The 17,500-nt window shown below is 39.3% G+C and overlaps 1 protein-coding gene across 1 annotated transcript in view; it reads right to left on the bottom strand.

The window, feature by feature from the left end:
• LOC143036535 (arrestin homolog) overlaps nt 1–17,500 on the bottom strand; it is a 91,549-nt gene that overhangs the window by 65,958 nt on the left and 8,091 nt on the right. The gene's annotated exons all lie outside the window — the stretch shown is intronic.

Genomic DNA, 17,500 nt, shown 5'->3' with positions numbered 1-17,500 from the left:
GAGGGTTAGTAGTCCCAGATGGATGGAAAGAAAGAGAGGCAGGAGATTTTTTAATGTTCAGAGGAGTTAGAGAGAAAAAAAAGAGAGAAACAGAGAGATGATAGTCCTTAGTGAGAGGGTTATTAGGCCAAGAGGGGCATCAAGAGAGAGAGAGACTGGAGATAATAAAGATAATTTAACTGAGTTGTTGCGGTTGGAGAGAGAAAAGAGAGAGGGGGGAAGATTGTCTGCAGTGGAGATAATTGGCCCGAGAGGTCTGACAAGAGAGGACAAGAGGCAGAGAAAGAGAGAGAATCGCCGGGCTTGGAAAAGGAAAGAGAGGTTAAGAGAGAAAGGGAAGAGAAAGAAAAGTCGTCAAAAGGGTGAGAGTACAAGATGGCTAGGAAAAAGGCCAGGAAGGAGAGAAAAGAGAGAACATATACGAGAGATAAAAAAGTTCGCGGAATACAGCAACTGCTTAAACTCGACCAGGTGAGGACGAGAAAAATATATGTTAATATGTGTCACTGAAACCTTAGCTCACTCTCAGTTACTTGCAATCAGTTATGCATTGACTGGTAGGTGAATTGAATTGCAAGGAGATCAATTGGGGTGAAGGTTCCTCCTAAAAGACTTGTTTTCGTGAACCACGGAAATTAGCCATTTTAGGGTGAGAATGAACATTAAACTCTTGATGAAACTCGAATGGAAGGGAACGCAGGTTGTTACGGCTTTGCAGAAAGATTATGGCGATGATGATACAAAGAAAACCGTCTACAAGTGGATTCACCGATTGTGGGAAGGCAGGGAAGACCTGGAAGATGATCCTCGGACGGGAGACCAAGAACATCGAAAAATGATGAAATGATTGATGCTGTTAGAAATCTTATTGAAGAAGACAGAAGAATAACAGTTAATCAAATAGCTTTGGCCCTGGAAATATCGTATGGCTCAGCAAAATAAATTTTGCATGAAGATCTAGGACTCAGCAAGCTTTCTGCACCATGGGTCCCATAAGCGTTGCCCCCAAACCAGCTGATTCTTTGAACTGATCTTTCATTGGCGATTCTGAGCAAAATTGAGGTTGATGAAGAGCTGTTTATAAGTCGAATTATTACGGGCTATGAAACCTGGATCTATCAGTATGATCCTGAAAGTAAACTGCAGCCCAAACAATGGGTTCTGCGTGGATCATCTGAACCAATCAAGTTCAAATCTGAAAGGTCAGTTCAGAAAGTGATGACCACTGTGTTTTGGAACTCAGAAGTAGTGATACTTGTGGAGTTTCTTGACGGAAAAGGAACTGCTAACGGACCTTACTATGTAGGCGTTTTAAGGAAACTGTGGGTGGCATTGGTTAAAAATAAATAGGAGAGCTGGATGGTGGAATCCTTTTTCACCATGACAAGGCAGCAGCGCGCTATGCGAGCGATGCGAAGGGCGTCATTCCAGAGTTTCGATGGGAAGTGTTAACTCACCCGTCTTACAGTCCAGGTTTCGCCTCATCAGACTTCTTCCTCTTTCCAAAGCTCAAAGAATTTGCGAAAAGGAAACCACTTTTAAAACATGGATAAATCTTAAAAAAAAAAAAAAATGGAAATACGTAGCTTTGAGAGAAGACTTCTGAGTTCTTCATCAGAAATGGCTTACATGAGTGGAAACATTGTTTTTAGAAGTGTATTGAGGAGGACGGTAACTGCGCTGAAAAATGAGTGATTTATGTTTGCTCACTTATGTTTTTTTTTTTTAATTCCACGAACTTTTTTGTTTGTTCTCGTACAACGTGGTCTATGTGCCCAAGATACCTGGTCACATGAGAAAGAGAGAAGAGAAAATTTAGTTAAAAAAAAATCATCATTAAATGGAAGATTGTTCCCAAAATGGTTCACAAGATTGAAAGAGAAACAGTCATAAGGAGAAAAGAGTAAAGAGAGGAGAATCATACAAATATATATAATTTTCAAAATGTTTGGAAAGAGGTCAAAGGGAGACACAATAAAAAGAATCTCCAAGTTTATGATTACGTACAAGATAGCTGACATGAGTGAAAAGGGAGAAAAGAGAGAGAGAGAGGAAAGGATAAGGTAGATAATATAACCGTGTTAAAGATGGCTGACAATAAATTGATAATTAGATTAACATGTAAGTTAAAAAAGAGGACCATGGAAGCATAGAGAGTCGTACAAATGTTGTTACTTTTTATCACAGTCCAATAAAAAGAGCAGAAGAAAAAGTCCAATAAAAAGAGCAGTAGAAAAAGTCCAATAAAAAGAGCAGAAGAAAAAGTCCAATGAAAAGAGCAGAAGAAAAAGTCCAATAAAAAAGCAGAAGAAAAAGTCCAATAAAAAGACCAGAAGAAAAAGTCCAATAAAAAGAGCAGAAGAAAAAGTCCAATAAAAAGAGCGGAAGAAAAAAATCCCACAAAATATAGATCAACTGCGTCACCTTGTCACGTCCAACAAAATGAGGACAGAAACGCTGGTGAGTCTATAACAACAACAACAACAACAACCCAACGTCACAGACAAGACTCAAAGAACAAGGAGAAGGCACTGATAAAGAAACGGGGGCAAAATCCAAGCCCACGAAGAACAAAGACAAATAAAACAAAACAAAATAAAATGAAATAGATATATTCATAAATAAGCAGCAAGACAGAATATCAAAAATGAGGTAAAGAACTGAATGTGGATATAGGAAGATTGGCTAAAGTGAGACGGAGTGGGATTAGGGGGGGGAGAGGGAAGAGGAGAGAGCACGCGGTGGGAGAGGGGGGGAGGGGGAGAAAGGTGGGAGAGTGAAATGTCAATTTGAGTTTGGAGAGGGTTGGAGTGATGGTTGACAGGGGGAGGGAGGATAAAGAGGGAGGAAAGGAGGTGGATGGAGGAGAAGAGATAGCAAAGGAGAACGAGAGATATTTTTTTTATTTTGTCGAAAATAACCAGCGCTTCTATCCGTGGGGGATAATATCGAACCCCAAATAAAGTAGAATCGTAGTCAGTGAATATTAAAAAAAAAAAAAAAAACAAAAAAAAAAACACGGAGAGACATTCGAAGTTAAATGTGGTTTCCTTTCTGTCTCTAGGTGGAAATCAGTCTCTTATGATAAAAGAAGGATGAAAAGAGAAAAAGAGAGATAATCAGAGGGTCACGCAGAGAGCGTATATTGTAAGACGGAGATAAACTGACAGGAGAAATTGACAATGAGATGAGATGCTTTGTATGGAGACGAGGTGAGAAACTGTTAGATTTGCAAGAGCGAGAGAAAACATTTGAATGGAGAAGAGACTAGTGGGAAGTAATGATGATAATGATAGTCATAATGATGATGATAGTAATAAGGAAAAGGATCGTGTTTATTTTTCCAACAGGAGTTGTAGTTGTAGCTTTAGCACTACAGTGGCAGACATTAATCCATCTTCTCAGGGAAGAATTTGTTCCCTTGTATAATAATCCAACTTACGTCCTTTCCCACTACAAATATATATATATATATATATATATATATATATATATATACAGTATGCATGTATATATATATATATATATATATATATATACAGTATATATATATATATATATATATATTTTTTTTTTTTTTTTTTTTTTTTTTGGGGGGGGGTGAAATCCGTATGGCCGCCTCAAGTGATACGGGAGTCAGAAGGTGTGTAAGCACGGGTATATGTATGTGCGTACGTTATTTACCTACTGTGTGTTTGTATGTACTTTCGTAGATACATTTACCAAGTTGTAATGTTTGTGTGTGTATATTTACCTAGTCGCATTTACCTACTGTGCTTTCCTAGTTATATTTACCTAGTAGTACAGCATATGTGTATGTGAGAATTTACCTACTTGTATATACGTACTTTGTGTATGTATGTGTGTGTTTTCCTAGTTATATGTACCTAGTGACCTACAGAACAAGAGCTCTCACCGCACGAATTAATTTATTTTTAGAATGGTGATCGCAGAGCGGCTGTTGTAGGAGGTGCTGGGTTGAAATGTCCGCGAGTGAACAGAAGTCAGTCGCGACTGTCAAGTCCATTTGTAATTCCAAATCAACTCCGCCAGAAACCAGAGAATACGAGATAGTACACGTGTGAACACCTGTGTGTGTGTGTGTGTGTATGGGCTTGAGTGTATGTACGTGTGAGTGTGTGTGCGTTTATCTAGATGTAAACAGGAAAGGAGATATGCTTGTGGAGTCGTGTGTGTGTGTGCGTGCGTGTATGGGTTTGAGTGTGTGTACGTGTACGTGTATGTGTGTGTGCGCGCGCGTTTATTTATGTATAAACAGGAAAGGAGATATGCTTGTGGAAATCATGTGTGTGTGTGTGTGTGCGCGTGTGCGTGCGTGTGATTCACTTCGGTCTTAGATCACGTCCTAGACTCGAGATCGACTGCTATTACCCTCCCGAATGAGAGCTCAGAGCTCATGGAAAGCCTATGGGTAATGTTGTGACCTTACACACAAACACGCACACGCACGCACAAAAACACACATACACACACCAGTCACCTTGCCCAAGGGTGACAGTAACGGTTTACATTTACGTAGTACCAGCTTTTGATGTTGTGGGAGAGAGACGAACCAGGGAACACCCCAACGTGAGTAGCTCAAGACTGTCTGCGTGTGTGATTCACCATGGTCTTGGACTCGTGATCGACAGCTCTTTCACTCCCGGAAGAGAGCTCAAAGCTCATATATGACCGATCTGTGGGTAATGTTGTGACCTTACACACACACACCAACTCCTCACCCACGAGTTGGAGTAACGACTCAGAGCAGCGATACTAAAATTATTTCAGCCCCGGGCGGGATTGGAACCCGGACCTCCGTAGTGGCGGCCAGGAACCCTAACCACTCCGCCGTTGAGTCGCGTGTGTATTCACCTTGGTCTTTGGTTCACGTGCTGGACTCGTGATCGACAGCTATTTCCCTCCCGGAAGAGAGCTCAGAGCTCGTATGAACCGTGTGTGTGTGTGTGTGTGTGTAATATGATCGCATTAAGACCTTCTGACTCCATTTCTGGGCACTGGCAACTCACTTATAGCCACTTCCCTTGTCACGCAAATTAGTTTCCTTTCGGGGGGAGGGGAGGGGAGTTTTTTTTTTTTTGAGTGCCACAAGAACGAATGAAATGGAAAGTGTCTTGTGGCACTGAAGGTTACACGTCCAACTCATAAGGCTCCTGAGAACTCGTGAGTTTAATGAAGACATGGGCGAGGACTGGTTTATCAACAAAGTTGGTTAACGAATGGAAGAGGCTTAGTAACCATGTAGTTAGCGCTGAAACAATTGGTTTAAGCGGTCAATAACTATATTCATAGGCTCCTGTAGACAGAAAGCCCATAAGGCAGAAGGTCAGCTAGTCAGAAAATTGGTAAGATGCATACATATACCAAAGGATTTTTCCCTCTTATAAGGGAGGTAGCCAAAAAAAAAAAAAAAAAAATCATAAAAACCACTCCCACCCATTCCATCCCTAACATACTACAACCATAGATAATGATATATAATAAACAAGCAAATAATACATACATACATACTGTAACAAAAAATGCTGATGATTTTTTCACAATCTCAGGCCTGAGAATGTAAGAGAAGGTATTGTTGAACTTTTTGAAATTCCAAACTTAATATGGATGGGCTCTGACCGAACGTAACTTAACCTAACCTAACCTAACCTAACCTAACCAAACCTAACCTAGTATGAACTTGAGTATCATGTGCCAAATTAAGAAAAGCTTACCATAACGAAAGTTCTGAAAATTGGAGCCGCCTTTTTCATTTAAATGATACCATAGCTAACATTGAAAATAAAAACTCTGGGCCTTCTGACTAGGGTTCTGAGTGTAGGTCGGACCCCGTCTTAAGAGAAGATTCGACAACTGTTAAGGGACATGGAACTGCCTAGTGTAGGCCTTATGGTCTCCTTGCAGTCTCCTCCATTGTTATGTTCTCATGGGTCACGGTGTATTCAGTCTGATTCCTGGAATTGAACTGAGGTCTTTCAAAGGGGAAGGGGACGGGAATTGCCGTTAGTTCAATAAGATAAACCGGTTAAACAAACTGCTAAACCCGTAAGATCCAGCGAGTGTTTAGTGGTGCGTGAACGTGCCTATCCTTGACAAATGTTAAACTCGTTCTTTGTGGGTTTGTCGCTTACTGCTCTTACTGGGAATTGTGTGTAATCCCTTCTACTTAACTATTTCCAGTCATTGCATTTATAATAACCAAAAATATTAATAACTATTTATCAACATCATAATGATGATAATATAGAATCAATACTACATGGATATATGTATAGATATGCATATGTATGTACGTGTTTATAATAACAAAAATACTAATAAATATAACACAATAATATAGTAACGATACTGCATGGATATATGTATAAATGTGCACATGTATGTACGTATTTATATACGAGTATGTATGTATGTATGCACAAAGTTGGAGACAAGGATGAGCTATGAATGTGTTGTGTTATCATGGTCGTTTGATATATGGATGATTGAAGTTAAGAGATGGGAGATAGGACTGATCAAATTAGGGAAGATCTTTGCATATGTCATGTTATTGTTTTGAGAAAAAGGAAAGAAGTTGCAGAAACCAGCAAATAAGATCAATGGAAAGCAGAAATATGTGAACAGATTCAAAGGAAAATGAAAATGCCAAAGAAAAAGAAAAGTAACGAAATGGAACAAAAAATGAAACAAAACGGGAAATGATTCATTAGGCCTTGATAACTCAGTTGAAAGAGTCACATGGAAGGAAATGACAGTTAAGATACTGGAATCTAGAAAAAAAAATGAAGAACAGTGAAAAAATTATAAGAACGATTTATTTGAGACTGGGCACGGCTAAGAGTATCATAGTTCTGTATGGCTGTAACATATGGATCTTGCTGCTTGAAAATCCATGTGAACAAGTTGTATAGACACGGTAAAGGAAACATGGACTGGAGGTGAAAAAATAGCTTCACCTCCAGTCCATGTTTCCTTTACCAAGTCTATACATCTTGCTGCTTGTTTTTTGGAAGAAGACAGGTCACTAGGGAGGAGTTGCATGTTGGATGAAGGTTAATAGGGGCTTGCCCCGATGGTAGAGGCACGTAAAGCAAATGGAGCGAGAACAGAGTCGTAGGATGTCACAAATGTACCAGTAACGCTGAAGTCTTCCGATACGCGAGACGCGGATTATGAAGAAATCGTGACATAAGAGCTTGCGTGATCACGGAGCGATTATTGTAACATATTCTCTTAACGTTTACACCCTAAGGGATATTGGTGCCACATCATCGCTATACAGTTGTTCATCCTTGATAATCTGACACTCGTAGCATGTTACGTGAACACTGTTGAACACAAAACTTCTTCTTACGTCTAGGGAATAATGTAACTTGGGTTCAATCCGCCTCCCAGCGGCCACTCGGGTCGCCCGAGGTCGTTACTAAGTGGATTATATATCATAACTTGCCAACAATGTATGTTACAGCTCTTGTGGTTCTGTACATATAGTTCATAGTTCTGCTCTTCATGTAAGACACACACAAACACGCACACACACACACGACTCGGTGGCGCGGTTGGTAGTCTCCGACTGCCACTACGGCGGTCCGGGTTCGAATACTGCCCAGGGCTGAAATAATTTCAGTATTGCTGCGCTTCGAGTCGTTACTCTAACTCTCGTGGGCGGGGAGTTGGGTGTGTGTATGCGTGTAAGGTCACAGCATTACCCATAGATCGGTCATACGAGCTCTGAGCTTTTTTCCGGGAGGGAAATAACTGTCGATCACGAGTCCAACACGTGATCCAAAGACCAAGGTGAATCACACACACACACACACACACACACACACACACACACACACACACACACGCACACACACACACACGCTCACACACACACACACACACACACACACACACATATATATATATATATGTGTGTGTGTGTGTGTATGTATATACTATATGCACATGTGTATATATATATATATATATATATATATATATATATATATATATATATATATAATTTTTTTTTTTTTTTTTTTTTTTTTTTTTTTTTTTTTTTTTTTGTATCGTCAAGAAAATAATCCCGATCTGCCCCATTAGGAAATATTGTCTGGTTTCTAAGAGTAGGAGGATAATGGAGAGTAGCCTCTCCCGGAGAGGACGGTAAAAAATTATAGAGGGTAATATGTATACAGTGTGTTATGTAAACATTTCTTTAGGGAGACAAGTGTATGGCGGATAATGATTTATTTACCGGAGTATGAAACGCGCCCCCCCCACCCTCTCTCTCTCTCTCTCTCTCTCCCTCTCTCTCTCTCTCTCTCTCTTCCATTTCTCTCTAATTCTCTCTTCTCTTTCCTCTCTCTATTTCTCTCTTCTCCTTTCTCCCTCCCTTCTCTCGCTCTCTCTTATATTTCTTCCATATCTTTCTAATTATCTCTTCTCTTTCCTCTCTATTTCTCTCTTTTCTCTTCTTTCTACCTCCTCTCTCTCTCTCTCTCTCTCTCTCTCTCTCTCTTATCTTTCTTCCATTTTTTTCTAATTCTCTCTTCTCTTTCCCCTCTATTTCTCCCTTCTCCTTTCTCCCTCCTTTCTCTCTCTATCCCTCTCCATTCTCCTCTCTCTCCCTTCCTCCCTCTCTCCTTATTCTCTCTTATCTCTTTTTTCATTTATCTCTTCTCTCTCCTTTCTCCTCTCTCTCTCTCTATCTATCTTTCCCTCTCTGTCTCTCTTTCTCTCTCTATCTATCTATCTATCTCTCTCTGTCTCTCTCTCTCTCTCTCTCTCTCTCTCTCTCTCTCTCTCTCTCTCTCTCTCTCTCTCTCTCTCTCTCTCTCTCTCATATTCTTAAAAAATACACATTCTGCTTCTAACACGCCCATGTTATAGACCGAGGGCAAAGTAGCGTCCCCTTGAGACGCTTAGCTCTGCACACGAACAAGTAGTAGTTCTAGAGTAGTAGTTGTAGATAAAGAACAAAGATTGTTTTTGAAATCACTGATAATGAGTTACCATAGGAGAAGCTATACTGTGCAGTCTATTACCATAAATGATAAATTTATCGAAGATGCAGATAGTAGATTATTGTGTACTTTAATTTATTTGTTTATATGATTGTTATTATTTGTTTGTTTATTATTATTTGCTTGATTTTCATTTACTATTAGTTACCTGTCAATTCATTATTATTTACTATTTACCTGTTTGTTTATTATTTAACTATACCTATGCATTTATTTATTTTATTTGTTATTGTTTATATTATTATAATTTTCATTTATTTTTCTTTTATCTATTTATCATTATTATAATTTTTTTTCTCATCCAACCTAGTTATGGACCAAAAGGTCTCCTATCGGCATGCTCCTCATTTGCTTGTAATCCGCTGTATCCTCTCTCACCTGAGAAGAAATTACACCATTTCACCCAAAACGATACATGGACTCAGAAATTTGCCTTACGAGGAGAGGCTTAGGCACCTTAACTTACACTCTCTGGAAAGACGCAGTGTGGGGTGATCTAATAGAGGTGTTCAAGTGGATCAAAGGCTTTAACAAGGGTGATGCAAACAAGGTCATCATATTAAGACAACAGGGCAGGACTCGCAGTAATGGATTTAAACTGGGCAAATTTAGATTTAAGAAGGAATAGCCTAGAATTGGTTTACTAATAGGGTGGTCAATGAATGGAATAGACTTAGCAACCATGCAGTGAGCGCTGAAACTATCAGTTGTTTTAAGAAACAGTTAGACTTTATGGATGGGGATGACAGGTGGTGATGGATATGGAGGTGCCTTGTGTAGGCCTTATGGTCTCTTGCAGTCTCCTTCAATCTTATGTTCTTGTTATGTAATATATATGTAACCAGTGTTTGAATTGTGCTTCGCATTATTTAACAGCGGTGTTAACTTCAAGGAACGTTTGATACATAAATTAGCAAAAATAATAGAAATTTTAAGAAGAGGAATCTTGGGTGACTTGTTTGCCATTTGCAATTTTGGGTGGATAATCCCCCCCCCCTCAAAAAAAAAAAAAAATCATGTTGGAAGATTGGGAAAACGCAAAATATTAACAAGACGATAGTCGGACGTTTTCCACTTCTGGGCAATTTTCTTGATGAAAATATGAAGAAAAAAACAACTGTTCTGGCCAGTTCTCTTGATGAAAATACAAAGAAAAAAGAAAACACACACAACTGTTCTGGGCAGACATAGGAACGGGTTACGTTGCAGTATGCCAATATATTTATTTTTCCAGAGTTCATACCAATGGCGGAAAGGAAAATAGATAAATAAGTGTATGAATATAAGGTTGAGGTAGTTATCTCCGCCATTATTAATTGTATGAGGCACAAATTCATATTTGTTTCTCTACAAAACTCACTTTCAATAAATTATGGAAACGTATTTTCATTTATTTGTTTATTCATTTATTTGATATGTTTATTCTATTTTTTATTCATATATTTAGTGTCATTGTAATATAGAGATGTGTCTTATACACCGAGAGGTACAATTATATATATGTATATATATATATATATATATATATATATATATATATATATATATATATATATGTGTGTGTGTGTGTGTGTGTGTGTGTGTGTGTGTGTGTGTTGTTGTAGCACTGCTTCTGACCCAGGGCAGTGGGCGAGATGCAGGGATGACCCGTCATACAGGAGGTGCCAAGATAAGAGGGAGGGAAGAGGGTGGAGGGGAGTGGCCTATGATAGGGATGGAATGGGTGGGAGTGTTTTTTTTATGCCTTTTTTTTGGGGGGGAGGGCTACCTCCCTTAAAGGGGGAAAAAGCCTTTGGTGTATGTATGTTATATGTATGTTGCTATTCGACTGCTATCCCTCATGTGTACGTCAGAACGCATGGAGGGAGGATAGCCCAAATTGATGCGGAATTACCACACTTTTCTCGCAGAGAAATTGTTCAACAGCCCGGTGGATTTATATTTTTTTATTTGACAAACTGGCAAAGGGTTCCATGCCACCACTTTCTTATGATTATGACAAATAATGAAACGTTTACTAAAGCTTCAGTGGCTGATTGGGGAGGGCCTGAGGGGGGCTGAATTCCCCCTCCAATTGTTCTTTCATTACTTTATTATAGAGATCGAGAAACCTGCCACATGTACAATGGTACTTGGCCAGAAAGCAATATTACAGTGGCAGAAGGATTACAAAGGCGGAGCATGCCGACAGGAGACCTTTCGGTCCAAATCTAGGTTGGATGCGAAAAAAAATCATAATAATGATAAATAGATAAATGAATAAATAAAAACTATAATAATGTAAATAATAAATAAGATAAATGCATAGGTATAGTTAAATAATAAACAAACAGGTAAATAGTAAATAATAATAAATTGACATATAACTAATAATAAATGAGAATCAAGCAAATAATAATAAACAAACAAATTATAACAGAACAAATAAACAATATAAAATAAATGATAGTCATTACAGCATCTTGCTTAGGTGTTTATCTAAATGATTCTTAAAGCTTCGAACTGAACTACATTGCACTGCCTCTGCAGGAAGTTTATTCCATTCACTAACTACACGGTTGGCGAAGTTGTTTTTGTATATTCAACACATCATTGAGGGTAAATCTTTAAAATGTAAGATTAAGTTTTACCTTTACCCAGTATTCTGGAAGAAAAACTAAAGCGAGAAAATATACTTCAATTTATATTCAAAATCGTCGTATGTGTGGTACAGAATACATTTCTTTAAAAGCGTCATTGATGTTTACAAAGTTCAGGTTAACGCACCACCCAAATGTCATCTATATTTACTAAATTCAGGTTACCCCCTCCCCAATTTTTATCCTGGATTTGCCACTGCAAAGCTTTCTATAAACAATATATCAGCGCTGAATGTCATTCTATATATTCATGTGAACTATCTTGAAAAAGAGATGTGTATGCATGAAATGATACAAAACCTCCATAGCAAAACAAAGGACTTTGAACCTTAAGGAACCACACAAACCGACACAACGAAAACATGAACACTAAAAGAGAAGAGAGAGAGAGAATTGAACACTAAATTCTACGTGTTCTCCTGTCACTGAAGAACATGAACACAAAACAAAAGCAAACACTTAAACAGAACATGAGTAGAACACAACCAAAACAAGAAAACAAGGCGAACACACACACGCGCACACACACACACACACACACACACACACACACACACACACACACACACACACACACACACAGGGCATGAACACAAACTGAACACACAAACAGAGAACGTGGGTGTTTCTGTGCTCTCACCGTGACGCGGCCGCGAGCAGCAGAGCGCGAAAGCCACAGCAACGCCGCGCTTGAGGCGACAGAACAGCTTCGACACTCGCGGTAGTGCGAGAGCTCTCTCTCTCTCTCTCTCTCCCTCTCTCTCTCTCTCTCTCTCTCTCTCTCTCTCTCTCTCTCTCTCTCTCTCTCTCTCTCTCTCCTGCATGGAATATTGAGTGCGTAATTTCTACGCTATCAATACCTCAGCGACTTTGGTGACACCCCGACGGACCAGAGCCACACAGGATTATTTCATGATCGGAGATGTCTACTCAAATGAAGAATGTTTGTGGGACTCCGCCTTTTCTCTCTCTCTCTCTCTCTCTCTCTCTCTCTCTCTCTCTCTCTCTCTCTCAACCCCTCTCTTTCTCAATCCCTTATATAACTTAAAACGAGCTTTTAGAAGAAAATGAAGATTAGGGTCCTGTTACAAATGAGGTAATCTGAGATTCAACTCCTTGACTAACAAATAGGATGGGAGTGGTACGCCACAGAGAAGACAAATAAAATTGCCTGACGACAGCCATAGGTCAAGGAAAAGTGCCACCAGTCATGGAAGGTTGGTCGAGATGAATAAAATCACATGGCGGCAGCCATATTAAAAGAGGGGAAATGTCACAGAATTTCTTCCGTGTGTGATTCACCATGGTCTTGGATCACGTGTTGGACTCGTGATCGACAGCTATTTTCCCTCCCGGAAGAGAGCTCAGAGCTCACATATATGACCGATCTATGGGTAATGATGTGACCTTACACACACACACACACACACATACACACAACTCCTCGCCCACGAGAGTTGTATTAACGACTCGCAGCGCAGCGCAGCGATACTGAAATGATTTCAGCCCTGGGCGGGATTCGAACCCGGACCGCTGTAGTATCAGCTGGGAACTCTACCACTGCGCCACCGAGTAGTGTATGTGTGTGTTCTAAAGTTTACTACAAGTAGAAGCCTTCGTAGAGCGCAAACGCCCGCCAAAGTGGACTTGAAACATACCTCACTGTTTCAATCTAAGAAAAGAAAAAAAAAAAAAACACGACCGAAAACGTGACCACCTTGTCGAAGGAGCCAATAAAGGGATCACCTCCGCCATTCTCCCTTTATTGCTCTTACTATCGGAGAAAGTAATGGTACATAAGAACGTAAAAATGGAGGAGACTGTAGGAGGCCATAAGGCCTACACTAGGCAGTTCTATGTCCATTTCCATTGATTAACCACTGTTGGTAAACCTCTTCTTGACTATTTCATTCTTAAACCTGAATGAGTCCAATTTAAACCCATAACTATAAGTCCTACCCTGTTGCCTTAATATGATGACCTTGCCTGCATCACCGCATTGGACGAAGCGTCTCACATCCATACGGATAGAAACGTTGGTAAAATACAGACCACAACAACAGACACTATCACTTATTATGTTGTGAAGTGACACAGAGACTGTATTACTAAATGTCCTAGTTTCGCATCCATATAATAACGCTGACCAAGTGTAACATTTAACAAATCTTTTTCTCGTTCTCATGTTAATTTTATCGTCAGTTACAAAGTGTTTAATTTTGTTGAAATTATTTTTCGTTATGGCTATCCTTCTCTTTATCTCTTCGTCGCCTTTCCCATCCCAAGTTAAAAATGCTTCCTAGGTAATTGAAATGGTCCGCCAGTGTCAATATACTTCCTTCTACTTGAATTCTTTCCCTTGGACATTCTTGTTTTTTCGTCATTACCATCACTTCTGTTTTCTTTTTATTTACTTTTAGACCCCTGTTTCTGTATAGAGACCTTTTTATTCACTTTTAGACCTCTGTTTCTGTATAGAGACTGTACAGAGATCGGAAATTATCTAAGTGATATATCTATCTAGGTGTCTGTCTATATACCAAAAGGTCCTTCATCCATGTAAAGGAGGTACCCAGCCACCCATAGCATTCGAATTTTGTGAACAATTACCATCGATTCTGCCCTCGGGGACGGCAAAGGTTAGGTTAGGTTAGGGTTGGTTAGGTTAGGTTAGGTTAGGTTAGGTTAGGTTAGGTTAGGTTAGGTTAGGTTAGGGTTGGTTAGGTAAGCTTAGGGTTGGATTAAGTTAGGATTGGTTAGGTTAGGGTTGGTTAGGTAAGGTTAGGGTTGGATTAGGTTGGGTTAGGTTAGGGTTGGTTGGGTTAGGTTAGGGTTGGATAGGTTAGGTTGGGTTAAGTTAGGTTTGGTTAGATCAGGTCATCGAGGAAAGAAGGGAGCAGAACGGAGTGTAAGTTCAAAGTGAGTCCTTACTAATAAAAGAATGGTACGTGGGTATGGGCCGTAGGGGTGTCCCCTAGAATATTGACTGCAGAAGAATGCCTCGGATAATACACGTATGATTAATTACTGCCCTAGTTTCCAGAGCAGAAAGAGTGTTATATATTATCCTAGAAATATTCGAACGTCCATAGAGGTACCTTTTATTTTCGTTTCTCTTTCCTTTTCGTTTTTTCTTTTTTCTATTCTTTCTTTTTCCTATTGTTTGTTCTCTATTATAGCAATCTAATTTCCGAAGGGTTCCTTGAGTAGAGATGTTTTAATTGATGAAAACAACTATAATCTTCGTCGTCATCATCATCATCGTCATCACCATCGTTATTATCAGTATTGTTATTATTATTGTTATTATCATTATTGTTGTCATTATCATGATTACATAATTAGTGTTATATTATTTCTGTGCTATCATCATCATCATCATCATCATTGTTATTTGTCATTCGTAAATGATGCTGTCTTGATGGGAAAAAAAAAACGTAATTGTGTAATTGGGATGGCGCAATTTTCCTAAGATTTCTGACCACTCGCATAATCTCACCATTGGTTTGGGTTCCTACAATAATTTACAATATGGAAGCATGGCTACAAAAGACCTTTTGGTCCATAAGAGACCCGGGTACAAAAATGAATAAATGAATAACAAATAAATACAAAGATAAAAATAATAAATAAATAAAGAATAGTATACATACAAGTAAAAATAAAAATGTAGTTAATGATTGAAAATATCAAATAATAAATAGATAAATAGATAAAGATGGTATACATATAAATAAAGATAAAACGGTTTAAGTTAATAAGAATGAAAATACCAAATAATAGATATATAAGTAGAACAAAATAGCATACATATAAGTTAAGATAAAAAGGTTTAAGTTAATAAAAATGAAAATATCAAATAATGATAAAAAATATACAAACACATAAATGAGCAGTTCAACAAAGGTAAGAGTAGGTGGAAGGGAGAGGGGGGAGAAAGACCTGTGTTTAACCCCCTCCCCCACTTGTGGGGGTTACTTGATACATCCTCTCCCCCTTAACCCCCCCTCCCCCCAACAGACACAAACACACACACGCACACAGGTTGGATTGGTCATATACGAGTTCTGAGCTCTCTTCCGGGAAGGAAATAGCAGTCGATCACGAGTCCAACATGTGATCCAAAGACCATGGTGAATCACACACTCCCCAGGTACAAGTATTACAGTAATACAAAATACATGCCCTGTATTCATTTTGTTCACTGTAAGAACAACAGAACAAAATAACACTGGAACAAAATGTTCCCATCGCAGTGTTGTCATAAGAACATAAGAATGAAGGAGACTGCAAGAGACCATGAGGCCTACACTAGGCAGTTCCATGTCCAATACCACCTGTCATCCCCATCTATAAAGTTTTCTAACCGTTTCTTAAAACAACTGATACTTTCAGCGCTTACTACATGGTTACTAAGTCAGGTCCATTCTTTGACCACCCTATTAGTAAACCAATTCTAGCCTATTTACTTCTTAAATCTAAATTTGTCCAGTTTAAATCCATTACTGCGAGTTCTGCCCTGTTGTTTTAATATGATGACCTTGTCTGCATCACCTTTGTTAAAGCCTTTGATCCACTTGAACACCTCTATTAGATCACCCCGCACTCTGCGTCTTTCTAGAGAGTGTAAGTTAAGGTGCCTAAGCCTCTCTTCATAAGGTAAATTTCTGAGCCCATGTATCATTTTGGTCATTCTCCTCTGTACTGATTCTAGTGAATTGATGTCCATTCTATAAGACGGAGACCAAAACTGTACCGCATAGTCAAGGAAGGGACTAACTGACGCTAGATGGAGTTTTATCATTTCCTATGCACTTCTGTTCGTAACCGTCCTAGCAATGAAACCTAATGCTCTGTTGGCTTCATTCCTGGCACGGCCCCCGTTATGCTCTTCCCTGAATGCTCACGCTCATGTGCCCTTACAAGCAGCCTGAATCCAGGACTTGTATTTTGTATTACTGTAATACTTGTACTTCTATTGGTAAGGGATAACAGGACATTTGTGCCATCCTGTACATATCCCTTGGCCTAGCATGAGGCTGTGTATGTTTTAATGACGCCCCTGTGGACCAGAGTCACGCACCATTCTTTTGTGATTAGAAAGAGTGATGGTCACCTCAGTACTTCCACTCTCTCCAGGTTCAGTTCCCGCCCACTCTCTTGAAACGTCTCTCTTTTGACACCTCTCTGGCTCTTTGGTGGGATGTTTTGTCCAAGGATAGAAGCGCTGGTTAATGTCGGCAAAGAATATGTATGTACACACGCTGCGGCACTGTGGACTCAAGAATATAAAGAAATTAGAAAGAATCCAAAGAGCAACGACAAAGATAGCACCAACACATTCAAAGTTGACATACGAACAAAGATTGTCTAAACTGGAACTACCAACCCTGGAACAAAGAAGAGAAAGAGGAGATCCACTGGCCATTTACAGAATCATGAAAGGCATGGAAGTCCTTGACAGAGAAGACTTATTAAAGTGGGATAAAAGAAAAACAAGAGGACATGAAAAGAAGCTCAAAAAAGGATAGTTTTTGAAGTGATCTGAAAAAAAAAAGTTTTCCACACAGAGTGGTGGATGTCTGGAACAAATTGGACGAAACAATAGTGTGTGCAAAAACCATACAAGAATTTAAGAACAAACTAGATGCTGAGAGATACAAAGACGGGTCACTACGAGCATAGCTCCTCTTCCCGTATGATACAACTAAGTAAATACATACACACACTCACACACACACACACACACACACACACACACACACACACACATGCTGGTTACCACATCTAACGACCCCATTACCCTCATCCACTTACCCCGTGATA

This window comes from Oratosquilla oratoria, chromosome 20 (genome assembly GCF_046742065.1).
Source record: "Oratosquilla oratoria isolate Oo_2021 chromosome 20, ASM4674206v1, whole genome shotgun sequence".
Classification (NCBI taxonomy): Eukaryota; Metazoa; Arthropoda; class Malacostraca; order Stomatopoda; family Squillidae; genus Oratosquilla; species Oratosquilla oratoria.
This window is presented reverse-complemented; position numbering and strand designations above follow the sequence as displayed.